General features: G+C 40.7%; 1 protein-coding gene and 1 non-coding gene across 6 annotated transcripts in view; both read left to right on the top strand.

The window, feature by feature from the left end:
- Positions 1 to 21,612, top strand: part of sorcs2 (sortilin-related VPS10 domain containing receptor 2) — a 191,866-nt gene that overhangs the window by 109,817 nt on the left and 60,437 nt on the right. The gene's annotated exons all lie outside the window — the stretch shown is intronic.
- On the top strand, positions 3,078 to 3,149 carry trnat-ugu (transfer RNA threonine (anticodon UGU)). Its single transcript has one exon. It is a non-coding gene; the product is annotated as a tRNA-Thr (tRNA).

Genomic DNA, 21,612 nt, shown 5'->3' with positions numbered 1-21,612 from the left:
GCGGTTAGGGATAATTAGTTAGTGAGTGATATTTATTTAGTGTCATAAATTAGCTGAGACTAGATTAAATTAATTTGTCAACCAAATGCAATTGTTTTCCCCCAACCCCCCATTGAGAGTTTTCTAGTCACAAGCCGTGCAGCTACAACTGCATCAGCTCACCACCAGACTATGTAGACTGGTTGCTGTCCAAGCCAAAGCACATGCATTTCTACTGAAGCCCTTTTATCTGTATACTGGTTTGTTTATGTGTGGCTTTGATCCTTTTTAATTTTGTTAAAAAAATATATTCGATTTCCTCACAGTTTGGTTCTCTGGTCTACTCATTCCCTTAATTTACTTTTGCTCTGCTGCCCATGCTTAGTTGTGCAGAAATAAGATGCTGGTTCTTGACATTGAAAAAACAAAAGAGACTGAATGCTGTGAATCTGATGGTGACTTTATGATGTTAGAATGATTATGAAAATCGCTGCTGTCCTTAACTCCAGCTTGAAGGGTGGATCTAAATTGTACACCTGCACTTGTACACCTGCACATCATTCTTTTCCTAAGCCTTGGGAACTCAGGCTCATATGCATTGATCAACTATTCCCCTCAGTGCACTGAAAAAAAAAATTCATATTGTTAATTTTTAAAAATGAAAATAACTCTGGCATGTCTTAGGGGAAACTATTTAGCCATTATGAAAGGTTGTGCTTAGACTTGCAAATGTAATAATGTGAAGAATTTTTTTTAGTTTATTTCAAATGCCCAGCTCCTGTAACAAAGTAAAATCCTTTTCATAAATATGTATTTCTATCTGGTTAGGGACTGTCCTGGCTTATGCATTGCAGGTAGTATTGTTTAGATCAGAGTAATATACTAATAAAGAATAGGACTCTATAGGCCACTATACCATAGTGATCTGTTCTGTAGTGGTCCTATACTAAAGTGGTCCACAACTATAGGCCATCAACTCTCCCTCTTGACTCATATCACTAATCTTTCACGCTCATGTAGATTCCTTCTCCACAATATCAGACGGATCCGCCCTTATTGGTCAACACAGGCCACCCAGATACTAATTCAGTCCCTAGTAATATCACAACTGGATTACTGTAACTCCCTTCGAGCAGGTCTAACTACCCCACTGCTACGTTCCCTCCACTGGCTCCCAGTAGCTGCAGGCATCAGATTCAAAATACTGATGCTGGCCTACAAAGCCAAACATGGAGTAGCACCATCCTACCTCACAGCCCTTATTATACCTCGCACTGCACCTCGACCCTCCAGTACTGCTCGCCTGGTCCCTCCATCGCTGAAGGTACGAGGAAGATGCTCATCTAGACTCTTCTCTGTCTTGGCCCTTAGGTGGTGGTGGAATGTACTTCCCCTCTAGGTCAGAACAGCACAGTTGCTGATCATTTTCAAATGGCAGCTTAAGACTTTCCTCTTTAGAGAATACTTAGATTCACTTGTAACTTGTAACTTTTTATAGTCTGACTTAGGCAGTAAAAAAACTACATATTTGTGTTCATAGTTGGGATCCTTGTGAACCAGAACTGATTACTTCATTGATGGTAACATGAAAGCACTTTGTAAGTCGCTCTGGATAAGGTCCTCTTCCAAATCCCATAAATGTAAATGTAAATGTAATATTCTGTCACAGGAGTGACATACTGTGCAGCAAAACAGTAAAATTTTAATGTATTCAGATTTTACACTCACACCAGTGCCATTTAAAGCAAATCTGTGGAAAAAGAATTTAAATTCTTACTATATACCCTATTTGCCAAGAACAATTTTTGTTACACCCCACTGCACCCACTACATACAACTCAACCCAAGATAAGTACATATATGCCATATTAGAAATCACTTTCATTTCTTATTTTGCCTCTTGGCTACTGGTGATTAAAAATTCTTTTTCTGCAAAAAGTGGGAAGGTGAGGAGACCGCTACTTGGCCAAGGAACATGCGCCATAAACATCGTAGTAACACAATAACACATGGGTAATTAAATATCACAACGACTTATGACATACACATACAGTTGATGAGATTTTATGAGTCAATTAATTGGGGTAAGAGGTTATCCTCACTCTCCCACTGACAGGTTCAAATCCATTTTTTTCCTTCAGCGAAATCTGTCGACAGTACCTACAGGTTCTTCGCAAGTTTGCTTTTTTAAGGTCATCTGACCTGCTTAGATAAATTACAGGAATGAGAGTGTAATTACAGAAAATGTAATGTTTTTATAATGGAAGGCACGCCCCACCAAATCTGTAACGATCACATAATTTTGGGGGCAAGATAAAATAGATTTTATCTTGTTTCATTAAAGGTTAATTAAACGGATTAATGGGCTGGAGTAAAACAGGACTTCAGTAACAGTTTCTGGGGGGAAATGGCTGACACTAGTGTAGCGTAGCTCGGCATCTATCATCAAGAACTTTGTGCAACATGATTAGCTTGTAATTGGAGGTAAGGTTTTGGAAATTTCCCTTAATTTTCTATAGACATTGTTTCTCACTCAGAAAAAAATCAGTTTAGTTTACATTAATAGAGTCCCAGCCTAAATCCACTATTACAAAGTTGCAAAAAAGGTGTAATCCAAATAAAACTACACAGGCAGTTATCCACATACAAAAAAACTCGGGACAAACCACAAGCAGACCATGTTGCACTATATCTGATCTAGACGGTGTTCAGCACTGGTTTCATGGTCTCGGGTTGATGGACGTCCGCCTGGCACCGTTTGGCCTGAAGTCATGCAGTTAGTTCCAAGCCGACATTTGATTGTCTTAGAATCTTGACAACAGTCCGATGCATTGTTTATGGTCGAAATTGGATCAATTTCTGCCTGGATCACAGATGGAACCATATGGTTGAAGTTTCTTGTAAGGTTTTTAAAACTGTGATAAAATTACAGTAACTCTCTATTGTGGCTATATGGTGTATAATCACAGGTGTTGCCAACATGAACATGTTAATCATCGTCTCCCTTTAGATGCTCTCATTAGTGGTCCCCACATCGTATCAATCGGTCTGGCTGTGTGCACAATTGACCTGGCAAAAGCCTCAGTGGCTGAGTTACCGGCTTCATAGCTCAGTGGCCAAAGCACTGGTCTTGTAAACCAGAGGTCGTGAGTTCGTCCTCACTGGAGCCTTTAGATGTTACCTTCAGTTTAGGGTCAGTGGTGGCCTAGCGGGGAAGAAAGCGGACCCATAATTGGTTGTGGGTTCGAATCCCGAGCCACCAAAATGCCACAGAGGTGGTATGAAGGTAGTGTCACACTGCTCCCTGGGCGTCTTTCGTGGCTGCCCACTGCTCACTAATGGTGATGGGTTAAAAGCAGAGGACACATTTCGTTGTGTTTCACAATCACTTCACTTTTTAACACAAAATGTTAATGCACGCAGTTAATCTGAACATCTTAAATAAATTGTCTTTTTTTACTTTTCACTATAAAACAGACCAAAACAATCCTAACAGCACTACCCACAAAATTGCCATGAAGCCATTTAATTTGACTCACTTTTCAATAATAGCTACTAAAGGGAAACAAGAGGATTTTTGGGAATTTGGGAACAGGATTTGTAGCAGAGGAGCATAATAGCAGCCCAGTTTGTCGCTCCTTGTCTTCCTATTTTATTCCCTCTTATTTACCGTACCATTCCCCAGGAGCACCAGAACTATTCAGCATTTCTCCCTTTCTCTTGTCTCATCCTCCTTTACTCTACTCTAGCACTTTAATGTTTATTTGCTTTGTTTTTGGGGTTCACTCTCAAGACCTTGTGGAGGTGTGACCCAGATCCGGAGCAGCTCTGAGATAGATTGGTCATGGCTGGGCAGAGACAGGTGATCTGCGAAGGTTAGATGGCTGTTTGCAGACAGATTGAACCCTGCTGGATGGAGTCTGTGGTTCTGTGAAATGGATTCTTCATGGTTTGATGGCTGGGGGGAGATTTTCTTTCTATCGATAGATCATAGTTGGATGGTGGCATCCAGAGTTTATATGCTCAGAGCGTCTGAGAGAGGTGTGGGTGCTCAATTTGATTAGCATTTGATTAGCATTTGATTAGCATTTGAACATATATAACAGATCTGAAGCCTGCGATTACAGTGTTCATTTGCAATCAGTAGTTAAAAGGGACAGTCTTGCTGGAGCAAGCGTTTAAACCTGTGGTTTTGTGCTTGTCTGGTTCATCGTGACACCCACTAGGCTGCAGATGTAAGGGTAGATCTCACCACATTCATTTCTTTAGAGGGAGATATTTGGCTGGAGAGAGGTGGGTGCAAGAATGCTTAAAATAGTGTTTTGGCTTCACATCAAAGGTACACACATAACTGTTGTGGTGACAGTATGCATGAAATTTGCATTGGGTGACATGTTGTGTATGTAAGAAAACTATTTTACCATGTTTTGCCACGAGTGATGCTGTTGGATGGGTTGATTTTGGCTGGGGTAATGGAGATAGATTCATCTAGACTGTTTGGGAGTACATATGACCTTTTACGATCAAGAAAAAATGATGTCCTGAAATTAGATGGATAGTGTGTGTGTGTGTGTGAGACATGTTCATTCGCTGGTTGATCCTGTCTGGTTGGTGGTAGGATCAATAGCACTCTCCCGAAAAGGGGATCTGCAGCCGTCTCTCTCTCTCTCTCTCTCTCTCACACACACACACACACACACACACACGATGGCCCTGACACAACATCAGCTCAGCTGCAAGCCTGTGGATCATTATCTGATCTATGCTTTCAGAAAAACACAATCTCTCTCCGTTTCCCTTTCTCACTTAGCGTGTTTGCGTAGTGCAGGAGGACACTGAAGTTGTTGAGAAAGACAGAAGAATAAAAAAGCATAAAAGAATAAGGGGAATAAAATCCAAAGATGGAAAAAACAATACTTTTTTCTCCTGTCCTTTTTCCGCACACTGCATATAAATGTATGCATTTGTGAACTTCCATAATTCCCTGCTTCTGGGTCAACGTGAAACAAATTCCCTCCCTGTGCGTGTGTTAGTGTGGTGCAGATGGTGTCTGGTGATTTCTGAATGACCTCGTATTACCCTCTGTGCGCCTGTCCTGCTGCATCTACAAATTGCCAATTTTCTCAGCGAGTGCGACACTCACCATGACACGGGCGACTCTTAGACACGCACTCGATTTCTCCGCGGATGGCTGTGATGGACGTGTTTCAGGGGAGGCCCTCGTTTTTGCTGTCAGAGTGTTTTGAGCTAACTCCGTAGCTGCCGTTTAACAACTGAATTGGCTGCAAGATCAGGCGTAGCATGGCGCTACTGAAGCAGCATTCCAATATTAGCTTTTTAAATAAAGACCAAGGTCAATAAAGTTAACTTTAACTCATAATGCAGGCTTTCAAATGCACTGAAGAGGATGGCAAGAAACGAAGATTCCGGGATGAGCTTCTGCACCTTCAAAACTAATAGGGATTAATTGGTTATGGATAGTGAGTGATAACCATAGTCACATCATTGAAAGTGTTCATTAGATGTACGTTATGGAAAAACAAATCTTTGGTTTCCGAGAATAGTGCCAGTTATATTGATGTGTCATGGGGAACTATTTTGAAACTGGTGCTAAGTCCTAAGTATGGAGCTTGTGAGAGTGTGAGGTCAAAAGTATCCTCAGGAGTTACATAAATCAACAGATTTATTTAACAATCAATCAAATCAGCAGCGTGCCTGAGAGTTGTCAATTGTCATTAATAATTACACCCAGTTTTGTGCACTCTTGTTTGTTCCTGCCTATTTTTTTTTTTATTAAAAAACAATATTAGGTTATTTCATACTACAGTTCTCTAGATATTTATATGCTTTGTGATGCACTTTATTATTAAACGTTCACTATAATTAATTATAGTTCTCTACAAACTGTTATGAAAGTTCTCCTGGAAAGCAAAGTTGTCTAGTCTTCGTCAAACTGCTATACATTGAGGGTAGAGAGAATATTTTGTCGTCTTCAGGACATTATTTCTTCTTTAAAGGTACATGCGCCTGTCTGACAGCAGTGATACTTGAATGAAAGTTGGTAAAACAGACCCCTTACCGCTGAAAAGCGCTTTCATTTCATTCAGTAGATGAGGAAGACAGGACTGCCATTGTCTATGGCAGAACACTGACAAGTTTGATGTGAAAATTCCCCTTGAGGTGAATCACGTCAAGCCTGCAGAATTTAAAGGTCCACTGCACTAGGCTCTACAGTGAAGACAATGAAATGACTGGAGTGTTCCTCTAAAGGCTTTAAGCACGAATGCAGTTTCAGCAAAACGATTCTGCCCAGCACCCAGCCACTCTGTGGCTGCTTTTGTGCTGTGGGGGCCATGGATCATCTTTAAAGGACACCTACCAAATGCATTTACTGCCAAAGAACTATTCTCAGCAACCTGGCTTTGTGCACTGAAAATCATATAAATAAAATGTACATATGAATAAAAGTAGATTACACAAGGAATGTATTAACGTTGGCATAGTTTTGTTGGGTTCTCAGTTATAGCACATCTGGCAGAATTGTCTTATCAGGTGGTGTGGTGGTTTTAACATTGGCCTACCACATTGTATAATATTAGATATATTAATATTTTAGTAGAGAGTTGATTAGTTTACATAATAATTTTAATATCTGTAATATCTAGTTGTATCTAGTTACAGTCCAGCAGTCATAAGAATTGTATAAGTGACTATAATTTTGTCTTAAACGAATGCACGCACGCGCACACACACACATTTATACTGATAAATGTCTATTTATTTATTAAAAAAAGAAAACACACTATGAACTATATTGCAAAATAAATCCAATCACTATCCAATCATAGCCTGACTGGTTTAGATCAGGAAAACCCCTCTCCATAAACTGAAAACACACACACCTTGTTGCACACACAATGACTGGTCTCCAGCAACCCAGCATGACTGGGGTTTTTAGCTTTACTTTATTCTGCAACACATGAACTGGTTGTTCATTAGCTGATATTCCCTCTTTGACCGGTTCCATAGTAACGAGGTAAGCTGAGCTATTTACTTCATCTGTCAGTAAATGGACTGTGCTGCTGTGTATCACATGTGACAATCACTTCACTTTATTATTTTAGATGTGTCCGAAGTTCAGCAGCATGTGGGGAGAAGTTCTCTAAAACTTTCAAATGTGGAACAGCAGTGGTGAGATACGCAGTGTGGGAGTAGGATCCATCTAAAGCAGAAAAACAAAAAATAATCGCTCGACGGTACACAGAACTCTTTAGTACTCTGGTGCAGCGGTGAGCTGTCTGCTGCCAGGGAAGATATTTCCTTTACTACCCAGCTGAAAAGCCGAGGAACGTACCTTCTCAATGAAGTTTTGGATTCTTACTATTGTTTGAAAAAAAACTTTTATCCAAATTCTTGGATATTTGTTAGAAAGATTCCATGAATTGTGGTGTTGGTCGAGTTATTCATACCACCAATATCCACTCACTCACTCACTTTCCACATCTGCTTAGTCTTGAGCTGCCAGACTCCATCCCAGGACATTGGGTGTAGGGTGGACACTCACCCAGGGCAGGGCGCATACACCTAGCATGCCTGCCTTTGGTCAGCAGGAGGAAACTGGAAAACCCATAGGATGCCTGCATTAACACAGGGAGAGCATGATTCAGTGTATACTGAATCTCACAAACCTTTTTTCTTTTCCAAGATATGGCAACTCAAAAGTTCCCACTGTTTCCATCTATTTCCTACCTGAAACTGCTCTATTCAAGCTTTCTTACCAAAAGAGACATGTGTGCATAAGAGTGATTGTTTGCCACTTTGAACAAGCTTGCTGTTTGTGCTTTTTTTTTTTTCTTTATTTATGCCTGTCCCATTTCAAATATTTCAGGACAGATTCACTGACAGCAGTTCAGACGTTTAGCCAGTCACATTTAAAAGCATCTTGGCTGCTTAGAGATTGAGTTCCAGACGGCCACAGGGAGGAGGAGGAGGGGAATGCTGATACATTTACATTTTCCATTTTACAGCATTTATCAGACGCCCTTATCCAGAGCGACTTACAATCAGTAGTTACAGGGACAGTCTCCCTGGAGCTACTTAGGGTTAAGTGTCTTGCTCAGGGACACACTGGCAGTAAGTGGGATTCGAACCAGGGTCTTCTGGTTCATAGGCGAGTGTGTTACCCACTAGGCTACTACCACCCTGATAGCTGGTCTCAAGAAAAAAGTCTGAAAGTTCTAGTTTCTATTGTTCCACTAGATGCAAGAGAAAGAAAACTGAATGCAGAGGCACATTGTAATCACGAGCACTGGGTTGTCCAGGGAATCCTTCTTACAGAAACCAGCATCCCATTCCTGGTGACAATAGTTGCTTGGTTACAAATGGTTACTATTTCTGACTCGGGTCAGTTTACTGACCAGCTGTGTGGACATGAAAAATGCTCTGTTTATCAGTTAGATGGCAGTGACATTTGTGAGTTCAAGATCCCAGGTCCCATTCAACACTGCCCAGATTTTGGGTCCTTTGATTTATCTAACTGAATAACAAAGTGTGTGTGTGACATTCATATTTACACCATATTATGCCTATGACAACTCTATCTCACACACACAAACCACACACTCAGCAGCTTTCATTTTTCTTCTGTTCAGCCTCGTTCCAGTCACGTTACTCTGGGAACATCCAAGGGCTGCCCGATGTGCCGCTGCTCCACAGTGGCACACCCCAGCAACAAGGGTGCTAAAAGCACCAACACACACTTTCATGCACCCAACACTCAGCACAACGCTAAAACATGTGCTCGCACCTCCCCCGAGAAGAAAAAGCACCATGAAATGTCCTCCTTTTTGCAACAGAGGTGACTTCTCATCTTTTTGCTGGCTTTGTCACAGATGGTCCCAGAAGTATTTCACAGCCTATGTGGATTAATGTGACAATTGTCAATGCATTATTTATTCTTAATCCTATTTATTCATTCACATATTATCCAGCTGGCACATGTGTCATTTGGGTTCTGTTGGGAGCAGACAGGAGCATCTATCACCACAAGTGGCGACAGAATCCACCCTTCCACCCCTGATTCATATTCTACTCTTTTTCAGCTCAATTTGGAAGCTTTACAGTGTGATTGTGTGAAAAATAATTACTTCTAATAGCTGAATGGCAATGAGACTGTGCTGAATCGTTTATCAAGGTGATTTATTGCATCATCCTATTAAATGCACTAATTAAGATGGCAATTACTTCAGAAAAGAAACAGGGAAGCTGGGACATTTTTACACACGTTGTACGTGGATCAGTTTGATTCAATATAATTAACAACTTCAGAGTTTGGCCACGACATAAATGTTCGTGAACCCAGATAAGGCAAGTTCAAGTTCAGATTCATGTTCAGCAGCTGGATTTCTTGGTTCAGGTGCTGTTCTAAGTCGGGAACAATAGTCAAAATTACAAATGCTATCAAAATGTACAACTTCATTTTAATTTATTTTTGTTATATTAACTTTTCAGTTATGATGCTGAATTAAGGCCTCTAATGTAGTTCTGAACGAGACTCCAATCAAAATACAAACCAGATTGTCTCCAAATGTTGTCTGGCTGAGCCAATCACAGAGCTTCCGCATTTCTTTGGAATATGGTCCACATGTGTCAGTAATGACATCCTTTTTATATAAAATAATGGTTTAAAAATTGAGACAACAGTAAGGGTTTCATCATGTAGGGGTGCTTTATGATTTATTCATGGTAGATGAATGCAAGAGAGTGAAGTGAACTGCCCTGCACTGCCAAAACGTAAAAAATATATGGCAAAACAGAGACAAATCTGGAAACACCTGACAGAAGCATGAAACTAAAATACAAGCACTTTTTCTTTCAGTGTTCGTATTCATTTTTGTATTGAATGTTCAGTCAGAAAATGTCTTAATGAAAACATGATTTTTAGCATCTTGGCCTGTAGTAAATTACTATATCAGGTATCAGTGCTGCTGCTTCCAGGCCTTACTACTTCATGTCAGTGATTTGAACATCTATAATCATGTGGTTGAAACATCCGTAAGAGAAAAATATAATACGCATCATGATTGACAGCTGGCCGGATATTAGACATGGCGAGTCTACCATCCATATAAAAGCACTAAACACCAGTTAGGACCACAGGAAACATCTCCATCTTCCTCAGCTATGTTCATTTGCATGCATGCTTGCCCATCCCTACAGATATTTAAATTGAGAGAAATATTGTAAAATACGAAACATAAATAAAGTCTACACAATTCTTGTGTTATGATGCAGTTTTCTGTATCGGTCTGTTCTTTTGATGACCTTCTCGTAATTGGTCTAAGGAGAGCGCAAATGCTGCTTTCTGCCGAAGCATTTAGGAACTTGACCACTATATATTTTTATGGCCTGAATGCTTGTGCGTTCAGAAGATGAAGAAGTTATGCAGACACATCGAAATACCACGACTTTATGTAACGACTAATAAACTGAATAACTGCTCCAATGTAGTCGTAACGTTAAACTCTCTACAGCTCAAATTCCTACTCAACCACAATCAAAACTATGGCTCTGTCCAAACCCCAGAAGCCTTTACCCCTACAAAGCTCTCTCACTCTCAAAAAACCTTCCGGCTGCCTCAGTTCTTCCAAACTCACAATACTTGCTGGTCTTAAATACGTCTCCAGGTTTAATACAACACCTCTAATCTCTGAGATTTTCACGATAATAACAATCCAGATGGTTATGAATACAGTGTAACATATCCCCTCCATGAAGGTGTGAGACTTTGACATTGTGTGTGGGTGAGAGTTGCTGATTTCATTAGCTGCTGAGTAATGAGCTTGGGGTATCTGTAAAGGAGCTCTGCGGAAGGTTCCGGGCCCGCTGCCATGCATCACAATACACTTCATTTCCACAGGATGTGGATGGCGGTGTGTGAGGATCCCATCATTGTGACAACGGATGTGATAAAAGATAGTGGTGCTAAACAAGCAAAACCAAACTTTGCAGCCGTGGAGAAAGTAGTTAATGAGCAAAACGAAACTTAAGGGATATCGAAAATAAATCAGCAATAACGAGGTAAGACAAAATGTAAGAAACAGTCAGTGTCAATGGGAATATGTGAGGAGGGGTGGGCGATAACATGCATCAGATGAGCAGCTCATTATTCCATGTTTAAATGTCATCAGTTGAAGTTCAGCACTTGTATGGATGGCTGTGTTCCTCTGTTCCTCTCTCTCTCTCTCTCTCTAGAGGAAAATTGATGCTCATCTGTATGCCGTTGACCTGAAAATAACGCTGCCGTGGACCCATGTCCCCATGTCTTTCTTTAGTTGTAAACTAAAGTAAATTAGTAGTCTTTGAAGACTCCTGAACAGCTTTATCTTCAGGAGAACTGTACAGGATGTGCTTTTCCCATTTAAGTAACACCCATGCATCAAAACCCCCTGTACTCCTGAACCTCCAACCAATGCTGCCAGGACTCTGTGTCCCTATATCCCAATTATCAAACCCTTTTAAGGGAAAAAGTCCTAAATACCAGACATCTGACATTTTACACTGGTGTTTGCCTGAAATATTTCCCATGCTGTGGTCAGCGTTGAATTAATGTTGAGCGTCTTGGACTGCCAATGGTCTATCAAATCCAGAACTTTGTGGCTCCTGAATAGTTTTGTTCCCAAGGCTGTCTCAGCCCCGGATTTGAAAAAAAAAACGACACCCCCGACCTTGTACTGTGGTTATTCTGCTGGTGGAGCAAGTTTACACAAATGCAGCTCCCTGCAGCTCCTGCCTTAAACTGCCTGGGATGTTTTCCTGTGCTGATATTTATGGTAATTGTTGGAGTAGCTTTATATAAATTCACAGGGCAGTGGTGGCCTAGCGGTTAAGGAAGCGGCCCCGTAATCAGAAGGTTGCCGGTTCGAATCCCGATCCGCCAAGGTACCACTGAGGTGCCACTGAGCAAAGCACCGTCCCCACACACTGCTCCCCGGGCGCCTGTCATGGCTGCCCACTGCTCACTCAGGGTGATGGGTTAAATGCAGAGGACAAATTTCACTGTGTGCACCGTGTGCTGTGCTGCTGTGTATCACATGTGACAATCACTTCACTTTCACTTTCACTTTCATTACCTGAAATTGATGCATGTGAACAGGGCTGCTGGGTAATTAGTCATAGCTTTGTCAAAAGCAAGATCGAAACCGAATTAATGGCTCCAAAAGAATTCCATTGATTTACTACAATTTTAATAAGTGTTACACCTTGCTCTAGACTTAGCATTATTAAAGTAAAGTACATAGTTATTTTAAGCAGGTACATTATAAGGTTATACAGTGAATGCATCTGCACAAAAAGTCAGGTTCTCAGATTCACGTGTAACACATATGTGTAACACCTACAAACCAGAAGACCACACAGTCACAGGTTCAAACCCCACTTATTGCCATTGTGTCCCTTAGCAAGATGCCTAACCCATAGTTGCTCCTGGGGGACTGTCCCTGTAACTACTGATTGTAAGTCGCTCTGGATGAGTGGTGGAAATCAGAATCTGGATTAGGTAGTTGTTTCTGGCCACATCTTTTCCAAATGTTGGATTCTTATATGAAGCGATCAGCTTGCTGTGTAAAACTGTTTTTAAGGGAGAGTGGAGCATTTTAAAAGGTCAAACCGTTTTTTTTTTAAGTGTTTTTACATGTAGCTCAGCCTGATTTCAGGAATTAAAGTGGACAGAGATCAAGCGGTGTGACCTGTTTTACTGTTTTTTGTTGTTCTGATATGTTTAAAAGCTGTATGGCCTTTTGAAGGTATAAAGGCTGTATAGCCATACCCTGATTTACATTTTAAACTGTTATTAAGTTTGGCAATAAATAATTACATTATGTGTGAATGAGTGTGTTTTTTTTATTTGCGGATCATCCAAAATAGTATATGATTTTTTTAACTGCAGTACACTTTATAAGCATACATATTTGTTTATTATATAAATGTTTATTATATTTAAGAATAACCCTTAACATCTGTCTGTCACAAAGAATTGACATTTCTCACTATCTCCTACAGATCAGTTTAATGAAATAGAATGGTCTGTGTTGAATGCTAAAACCCTGTTTAAATGGTCACATCAGTTGTTAGGGTTCCTTGCAAATTTATTGTGAATTAGATGGAGCTGATCGTCAGTGGAAAAAAAAAACCTCACATTAATGCATGATTGCTGACCTTTAACCTGCACTATGACAAAGATGTAGACCAAGAAGATCAAGGTCAGCATGCTGTTAAGCTGGATATCTATATATGAACATAGCACAGACAAAACGCAGGATTTGGCTCGCAGTCATAGACCAATTTGTGTTTGGGTGATCACTGCATTTCTAGTTTGTTTGTTTGAAGCTGAGCAGTTCTGTCAGAAGAGCCCTGGCATTTATTATTGATGTGATGAATAAATAAATAAACCCATTAATATTTAAACAGATGTGTGCCTGCCCACCCCTTTGTTGGGTGTTGGTGTGTTGTTATCATATATATATACACACACACACATTTATGTTTTTGTTATGTTGGTGTGTACGCATGCATGCGTCGGAATATGCAGCAGCATCACAAGCTCTTGTGCGTATGAGAACGGCCCCTGTCTCGTGGCAGCCGTGTGAATGAGGATAAATGGGATTCTTGGTAGAATGAGTGTGCTCACTGGCCCCGACTCTGCACTCACACCAGTACACGAGCATGAGCATTGTCACCGACGTGACTTTCAAGCGTGAAACGAGCCTGACGTGAACTTTTATTGACATTTAACACTCAAAGTTAATTGCTTGTGCCACCAGGCGCCTCACCAGATTGTTGGAAGCTTCGTGTCGCCGCAGCTTGCCAAAAGCTCTCATCACCTCTGCTTTTCTCTCGCCGCAGGCAGGCAATAGCTGTTTTACATCCAGTTCAGATGTCCTGTGGTGCTCTCGCTGAGGCAATCCCATTAAACTAGCACTGCAGTAGATGGGTTACACAGTGGCAATTAAACAAAAGTGATTAAAGTACATTTCTGCACGTTGCTTTTTCCAGCTGACTGTCAGTTGGATTATTTGAAGAGTCTAAATGAAGCAAAGTGAATATCTATATATGAACATAGCACAGACAAAACTGGCTCGCAGTCATAGACACAGTCAGTTGGATATTTTGAAGAGTCTAAATGAAGCAAAGCGAATATTTTTTCAAATACGTTTTCCAAAGATCAAAACCAAAATAATTGTAGGATGGGACGTCGCGGAGGCATGACATTCCTGTGCTTTTGTTGTGCATGGAGATTCAACACCTCCGTTTTTGCATGTCTTTGTCGAATGGCATTGCAACATTTGGCGGCCCTCCCCCGAGCCAAACGTGTGAGGTGCCGGCCGTCAGGACCCCAGACGGAAGGCACCGGGGGCGTGACGTCAGAAACAACAGGTTCTGATTGGTCTGTGACAGCTTCCTGTAGGCCAGGTGTATAAAGGATTGTTCACGTATGGGGGACGGTACTTTCTTTCTCAGCTGTTTTTCCATCAAAACTGCATTTTCCGGTTTTGAGTCTTCTCTCTCCTCTCATTTTTCTCCTGGATCAGGTGATGTCTCTGAAGCTTGGTTCCGTCTTTTTCTATCTTTTCTCTTTTCTCTGTAACATTGGTAACTGCAATAATAATTTACTGGTGTTAATAAATTAGAAACTGCTCATCCTTTTAACCTCTATTGTGCCATGCCTCTTTCTGCCAGTTGGAGTGGTTTGAATGCAGTGCTTTTGTGTGTAGAGGTTTTTACATAAGCGAGCATGCAGTGACCACAATCCACCATACCTGGAGGAATTTTCAAAGATTTACATAAATACTTTTATAAAACAAGAGGGTATCTGTGTCTTGAAGAAAATAAACTAAGTACCATTGTTGTTTGTGTGTCATCCAGAACATGATCTTGGAGCCAATTTGAAAATAGTGACCTTTGAAGTGGGCCTTTAGGACTGTGTCCCCTGACCTGGCACAGCTGACAGAGCCCATCATCATGAATCTCACAATCCCAATAAAACACACTTTATTTGAAAAAAAATTCACTCTAGCCATCCGGCCCTGGTGGTCTTTGGCAACAAAGAGGCCACTGATACAAACTGGAATTTGGGCTTGTGTGCATTCTGATTCCCTTTTCACAATTTCTATTTAATTGCACTACCCCTGTCTGTGCTTTGTGTGCTCCTCGTGTACATTCCATTTGTATGATTAAGCTTTCATTTAACACATTTATTTTGTTTTCTGCCTCTCTCGCCTTTGTGACAAAGGTTCATGGTTACGCTGAAGAAAATGCTTGCAGTATAATTGTCAGTGTCTTCTTGAGAAAATTCCTTGCACCACACCCTGGGTGCCCATTGCCAAAACTGCAGCCATGGGCAACTGCTTTAAAACTGCTTTTTAATCTGTCATATCCTGGAATATAGTCAACTTATTCCATTAAGCACAATGAAGGCCAGAGTGGTAGACATCTGCTGCTATGCTCTGTACATTGATTTTAAGTAAGATATATAGGTATATAGGTATACATGCACAATTACAATTGCACTTCATTTGTCTCTACGCTTCCCTGTTTAAGCCTCTAAATCTCTTAATTACTGTTCCTGCTGCCTTTAAGATCACTTGTTTTAAGGCCCTCGCACTCCAAAGGGCTTCCCTACACGATTTATGCATGTAGGGTGGAGAACAGCATCATTACCGCCACATCACACACTACCGTTTGAAGTCCTACGTATTCCTTTGGTACCAAGTCCCCAGGGCCGAACCATTAGTGACCATCGGCCTTTAGCCTGCACTGCAGGAGGTCGTTTTAATGGCCTGCCCATCAGCAGGTTGCAACCTCCAGTCATCGCGCGGTTGGTCTCTGGTCTTCCTTCGAAAGTTGACGCTTCCATGTCCCTCGTGTCACACTTTAAGTCCCACGAGACACTGTACAGCCATTGCCAGTGACCTGCGGTCAGATCCCCATTTGATAATTGGCTGTTAACCCGCACTTTGCGGCACCATTAACCTGGCTTTTTCCGCCCCCCTGAGTGTGGTACTCATCTTTTTTTTTAAATCACCGGGCTGTATGCCAGACCAATAGTGACTGAAGGACAGAGCAAGGTAGGGTGTTGTAGGAGCTAATAAAAGGAGGCACTGGAGAGAGAGAAGAAGTAAGAGCGGTGCAGGCTGAAATGAAACAAATAATTGTTGCTAATTAACACTATAACCTTTTGGTATCTGCTGTCAAGCATAGTTATCCCAAGGGGGTGTGGGTGTGTGTACTTCATCTTTGCAACCGCACACATAAGGGGGGTTACCGCTACTTCTTTACACTTGCCCTCCAAAATGTGAACGCAAAATTGATTTCTGCTCTCAGTATTGCATAACTACACACACACACACACACACACACACACATGCGCACACACACACACAACACACTCAGTCATGTGCTGTGATAGATGAGGCCTGGAACCCAACACATGCCAACACATAAATCTTTATGCTTCATAAAGCACACAAATGACACAGACTACACGTTCAGTGGTAACATTTCACAGAAAAACACTCCTCTTTCTCTATCAGTTCATTTTCTGAAGAGTGTGTGCTTTTGTGTAGGCAGTGAATTATTGCTGACAGTAAACTGTGCAGGGACGTTCAGCTCCAGCAACCATGAAAATGATTAGGTATGAGCAGTAAAGTAATTAATAGGCATTTACATTGTCTTAAATAAAACCAATATTTAAATAAATTACATGTTGTCAATAGGCTTGAGCTAATCTGAACACATGACATAAGATGACATATTGCTTAATTTATGGCAAGCTATTGGGTGGATTATAAGAGGCACGTTAGTTTCATGATGTAGTAGGCCAGTATGATATTTAACCATCCATGTCCTCTGTGCAAAGGGTTAAATTATTCAGCAGTTACATTAGCCTAAATTACTGAACAAGTCAGTTCCTGTGGAGACCTTGCTGATAAAGACAGAAAAGAGTTCTCTCTCTCTCTCCCCCCCTTCTCCCTTGCAAACCAAGGCCATGTTTGGTGCCATGCTAAGCAAGGCCTTTGGTCAGCTGCGTACACACACACAAACTTCGATGAATATTTTAGCGGGGCGACCTAGACAGCCACATGAATTATGAACAATTCAATCTTCGTCTACATTAAAGATGCACACTGCTCTCTCTCTGTCACTTACACACACACACACAGACGATCAAACACATGCCAAACGTGAACTGCTGATACGTGTTATATAGCAAAATAAAAGTTGGACAAAACCCTAAAAATGCTCTGACCAATCAAAACTGCAAAAAACAGCTATCACAACACACAGGCGTACACAGGCCCTGACGTAAATAATTCACATGCAACTGTCAGACGGACACGGGACTGTTTCTCTTTGTCTCTCTTTCACACAAACACACACACGCACATACACACACGTTGAACTATTTTTCTTGGTTGGGGCTGTCATCGAGCCGACGTGACACACATTTTGCTGATGCTGGCGTGTGACTGAATAAGAATCTGTCTGTTCGCATCTTGTCCTGGTGCAGTCAGGGGTCATGAAAGTGACATTTTGCGTGTGTTTTACAGTTTAGAGGGGGGCAGAGACACCGCGAGGAAAAGATCAAAAGATTATGTGTCAGGGACACAAAATAGTAATCTGGTTCCTTATGAACAGAGGGCAGTGGTGGCCTAGCGGGGAAGGAAGTGGACCCATTTATTGTGGTCAAATAAAAAACAGAATTCTGTAGAAAGCAAGTTAACATTAATAACTAGTACTAATCTTATTCTGAAATTCATTTTTTTGTTCTGGAATAGCTGAATTGGCCTAATCCACATTGTACTGGGACAAGGCCCATTTAGGTTAGACTGCTAACCTTAAATTACACAATGTGTGTATGTCTGTGTCCATCTGCTTGTGTTTTTTGTCCATCTGTGTGTCTCTTGCTGTTTTTTTTTTCATTTATCTGAACGGTAATCAGGGACATTTGCCATGTTTCCGTATTCCCATTTACCTCCCATATCCCCACTACACAGACAAGTAAAACCACTATTGACTGCACCCCCTGCGTCTGAGTCTGAGGTTTTAGGCAGCCGTGTTTTGCAACAGAGAATGATTTATTATTGTCCCCTCCATGGGTGAGTCCCTGCCCTGCGCACAGTGTCCCTGGATGGCCTCTGTGACCTTGAATAAAGGAACTAAGCAGTTGAGGAGAGTGAGTGAGTGAGTAGTCAATAATAAATGTAGCACATGGAGATTGTTCACTAATGCCAAATGATCTACTCCTTTCTGTTTATTTTATCAAAATAAACAGAAAGAAAGGGATGCTAGTTATCTGTATTTTGGAGATATACCCAGTTTAAGTGTAGTTACTTCAGTTCAATGACACTGTAATTACCTTTTCATAAAATGTTTCAAATGGGCTGGAGCCAATGGGCATGATTGACAGCTCATAAGCACCCTACTTCTTGATTATGGATTAAATCTTCCAGAATTAGGAAGAGTAACACAAGCTCCTATCTTCTCCCTCCCTCCACTATTCTCTGCTAAATGAAAATGCTAAAGAGCATTTAATTGAAGCATTCTGATTGGTGCACTCCATTCTTGTTCTGTTCTGGTAAAAAAGTGGCCATGCAGGCCTGTGTATCAGTGTGGACAACTGGAGACCAAGTTTGAGCGTGACTTTGTTTGGAAAGCGAAACTTTATTCGCAGCCAGAGGGCCGACACACAGGCCTGTGTCTGGCCTGTGTTTTTGAGCAGTGCAGTGGCTGGCATGGCATGTTTATATGCCAATTATGCTCATCTGGTGCCATAAATCTGACTTTCACCTCTGCAAAAATGAAAACGTTAACGCCAGGCCTCAAATGGGACAACATCATTAGCATGTCTGAGAAACGAAAGAACAGGAGGTTAACTGAAGACAACAGGAGGCCGTGGTACAATATGAATTCTTAACAAGCTCAGTGCCTTTTTTCTCAAATCTGCATTTTTATTTATTTACAACATAGGTACGTCAGCTGTAATTCTTAGCTGCTCATGCAGCATCTATTTTTCTCTCTTGCTCTTCATTTTCTGTTCCCTCTGTCATGGTGCAATTGGCCTGGCAATAAGCTGTAAGCCCTTTTTGTCAGTATGTTCTGTATTACCCTTGTTAACATTCGTCCAAAGCACTAATGATGGTCATTAAAACGCGCTATCCCTAGCAGCGATCTAGAAATGCACTGACTGCAGCGTCACAATGAAACAGAGGAATGAAAACTTTTTATTAAAGGAGACAGACTGCACACAGGCATCAGTTTACAACATTCCCCTCCAATACAATACAAAACAATTCATAAAAAAAGCATGAACCCCTATTTTTTCTCTATCTCACTTTCTCTTTTATGAAGTTGCTGAGAATATGACTCAAGGGGTTTAGTAAGCCCCCCTAGACTTTACTAATTCTGGATTCCAACTGTGAATAGCGCCGTCATAACAAAGAGAAGTAAAATAAAAAGATAACTTTTTATTTTCAGTCCACACACGCACGCACACACACACACACACACACACACACACACACGCACACACACGCACACACATACCGCTAAGAATAGCACTTGATCATGGCCCACAGACAGACTGCACAGTGCAGAGAACCACTGTAAAGCTCAAAGCCAAGACATCTCGATCATTGTAAAAAAAACATCAGTGGTGACTAACTCACCTAAAAAAAGAACATTTGGCCAGAAATTGAAATCAGCTCAACCATCTGGACAACTTTTATTTGGGTTTTTAATCAGTAGGATCTCAGCTAATCTACAGAGGATTTTAATTGACATGACCAACAGGATGAACAAAGGTAAATTTGTGCTGTAGGGATTTTATGGCCTCAGTTTTCCTCTTTTTGTTTGTCATTAGCACACCACAAAACCTAATGTCACAGTTCCTCAGGCATTCTTCTCCATCCCTGACTGAGCAGCTTGTTCTTTATGCCCTATTTTGAACATTTTACCATGTATCCTTTGTTGCCATGACAATGCATATTTGTAATATTGTAATAATTGTAATATTGACTTTTTCCATCTCTTGTCCTCACTGTAGAAAGGTAAGCAACTGCAGCAACTACATGCTTGTTAATTGTGGTTCATGATGGCCCAACAAGAACCTTTGCTGATGTACAAAAAACGGGTTTTGTACATCAGCAGGTTTTGAAGTCGTTTTTTTTTTAATAGTGTAGGCCCGCCACATGCACTACAAATTGTAGAATTAAGAAATGGTAACACCAGACAAAAGATCAAACCCAGACAAAGCAATCTTGGTGTGAGATGTTGATCTCTGAACGAGATACAAGGCAAAACAAGTTTATTTATATGTCCAGTTCGTACACAGGGGCAGTTCAAAGTGCTTTACAAATGGCAGAAATTATGCAATAGTGCTTTAAAAGAAAATGAAACCGATAAGAACAGTAAAACATGAAAAATAATCCAAAATAATATAAATTTAAGTAAAATCAGTAACATTTTATCTAAATGTTATTTCTCCTTTTCTAGTCTCTCCAATAGTGTCCAACAGTTCCAGGATACCTACCAGGGCAGTATTCCAAAAATGTTCCTTAAATATATTTTTGTAGTGCTTTATAGACCGGTAATGGCACTTGATTCTGTAAAGGACAGGTCTCGAGACAATATTTTGTGGTCTCGGTCTTGTCTTGGTCTAAATGGTATTTGGTCTCATTGTTGTCTTAGCGATCTCGATGTGATGGGGAAGTTTGGGATGGAGGTGGGGGGGTGCTTGTTGACTAGCTTGTTGATACTTGCCGTCAAACTATGAGCAATAAATTCTAAATCTGCCAATGAAAAACGTGTATACATGCATAGTAAAGTCGTTTGTTCAGTGGGAGATATGTAACCCCTTAAGTACCATGAAATGGAATTATTATCCTGTGCGCATCCACCATGGTCTGTGGGCTCCAGTTTAGGACAGTTACGTAATATTTCTAAAGCTTCTATTATTCTAATATTTCTAATATACCAATAACTCTTGGGTCACTGCTTTTTTGTAGGAAATGATAAACCAGTGATACACCCATTAATACACACAGCAAAATGTTTTAACATTTAATATGAATCAATTTGCCAAATATATAAGGTTTCCTGTGAAGTTTCTGTTTAAGCCTGTATGGTGTGTAGGCCTTCTGTCATTATTTTTCTGTACAAGTATAAAATGAGTCCGGCTGATTAGAATACTGTGTCTATGTGCAAGAGCAGCACAAATTCATTGTATGACAGTCCAAAATGAAAACAAAACTCATCATCAAAACTCATCAACAAAACTTTAGGGCCTTTGTACACTACCCTTTGTTAAGTCTGTAGATCAGTGAACCAGCACTGTCTTACTAATGTTAATTTGACTAAATTGCTAGAAGAAAATGTATTTAAGGGTGTCAACATTTGAGGGCCAAATGTCCTTTGTCTTCAATTCAAATCAAGGGATCATTACATAGCCATATTCATAGCTTACCCAAGGCCCCCTGGTATAAGAGACTTAATATGAACATCTTTTTGGTATCTATTTAGCTTGACAAGGTCTAATAAAATGGTTATAGGAGAGATTTTCTGAGAATATTATTTTCC

The sequence above is a fragment of the Denticeps clupeoides genome, chromosome 1 (assembly GCF_900700375.1).
Source record: "Denticeps clupeoides chromosome 1, fDenClu1.1, whole genome shotgun sequence".
Taxonomy (NCBI): Eukaryota; Metazoa; Chordata; class Actinopteri; order Clupeiformes; family Denticipitidae; genus Denticeps; species Denticeps clupeoides.
This window is presented reverse-complemented; position numbering and strand designations above follow the sequence as displayed.